Source organism: Haemaphysalis longicornis, unplaced genomic scaffold, assembly GCF_048455015.1.
Source record: "Haemaphysalis longicornis isolate Haplotype H1 unplaced genomic scaffold, Haemaphysalis longicornis Haplotype H1 scaffold_2, whole genome shotgun sequence".
In the NCBI taxonomy this organism is placed as follows: Eukaryota; Metazoa; Arthropoda; class Arachnida; order Ixodida; family Ixodidae; genus Haemaphysalis; species Haemaphysalis longicornis.
The window spans coordinates 280,953,717-280,955,754 of NW_027526295.1; positions in this window are offsets into that span (position 1 = coordinate 280,953,717).

The window sequence follows — 2,038 nt, forward strand, 5'->3', positions numbered from 1 at the left end:
CCCACACAAACAACATACGTATACACATACGCACACCCGCGTGCACATATACGCACACACACGCACGCACAACGAACACACACACTACACTACGCACGGACACGTACACCAGCACGTACACATACGCACAAACACACGCTCGCATACGCGCTCACACGCACGTACGCACTTGTACACACGCATGCGTGCCTACGTGCGTGCGTGCGCTCAAAAACTCTCACAGCTCAAGCGAAAATACAACATCCCAAGAAATGCTTCCAGCAGCCGCCATCAAGCAAAACGGGCGCTTGCGTGTTTTCGCGCAGTCGACCAAGCAGACCATCCTCCGAATGATACCAACCCCTCGGCATCGGGGGGATGTTTGCCTTGGTTCCGATCAAGTTCCTTTGCTCCCGGAAACGTTTTTGCCTACCCGATTCCTTCTTTATACCCCCAGAGCTCTCAATAACCGTGCCATGCTAGTTCGCTTTTACTGCGCAAAATGGGACGTACTTGTCCCGGCAATGCTGCTGCCGTTCTGGAGGTCTGGCGCACATCATTCAAGCTCCAGGTACAAGAAAAAGGCGCACTGGCCTTTTCTTACTGCATTGAAACCCTCCATATCAGCTTGCCTTCTCCCCACTTTTAACCGCCCAGCAGGCATAGAGAAAACGACCCAGGCAGCTTTGTATATTCGCCAATTCTTTATTCATATGAGAGGAAAGGGAGGGGTGAAACTCAGGCTATTGTGTGCGGGTGAGGCGCAACGAATGACAATTCTTGTTGGAGCTTGCGCAAATTCGTAATGATTTAAAGCGGGCGAGAACGCTGACTGCTAGGGGCCCCAAGTGCGCCATCTTCCGCAAAGAATATCGCAGAGTGCGCAGAGCCGGAGATTGCCTGCAGAAAATCCGCGTGAGTTCTGTACCACTGAAAACGCCCAATTGATCAGCATTGCATGCATCACCAGTCGTGGATAACGTGAAACATACGAGAAAAAAAAATGGAATGTTAAGTTCGAGTCTAATATTTTGCAGTTGAACAAAAGACAAGATAAGTTTAATACACAAAGGCGAAGACAAAAGACACAAGCAGTTTACAAGAGAAAGGGCGATAGAGAATAGTAGCGATACAATGGCACAAACATGTAATGACACACAATTATTCGATATGTACCAGTGGCGAAACTCCCCACAGGCCCCGTTTATCAAAGGCCAGTCTATGGCTGGCTCCCCTGCGCTGGGGAAAGCAGGGGCGAGCACTAGATAAGGTAACTAGCCTGTAATCTGTCGGCAGAAAGTACAAGTAGAACTCAAGCGCTTGCGGTTGCTGCCGAAAGTCATAAAAGAAAGAAAAACGGTGGAAACAGTAATAAATATTAACTATAAGTTGTGTTTTCCAATCTAAAAAGCAAGCTGTATTTGATTACTCTCACAATGACATTCTTCGAATGGTTTTTCAGCCCATTTTCTTAATTTTAAGGAGAATTTGCAAAATTTAAAGCTTGGACGAGTTGATAAAACGTGGCGGAGGGACGGCGCGAAGCCGGCGAGGGTACACGTGCAAGAACGCCTAAACACGACACTAATAATACCACTAATAAAACTATCGAGGGGATTTATTTCTTATTGTGCCGTATTTCTGCATGCTACTTGTCAACTCGGACGTTTGTGGCACACACGATCCTTTGACGACCTTTTTCAAAAGTAATTACTTAATGCGGTGTAAGAAAACAAAAACAAGACAGCCCCGCCATTGTGGGTCCCGGGTATTTAGTTACAAACAGTTTTCAAAAATAGTACTTTTTCAGAGTTCGGCGTACATTCGAATGCATAACATGAAAAGTTGAGCTGTCTAAATTATTTAAATTTGGCAGTTGATTGATGACGTTGACGTCTGTACTGTAGATCCCTAGCGAAAACTAACGGGCTTTTCAATTTTCCTCTCTCTTTCGATATATATATATATATATATATATATATATATATATATATATATATATATATATATATATATATATATATATATATATATATATATATATATATATATATATATA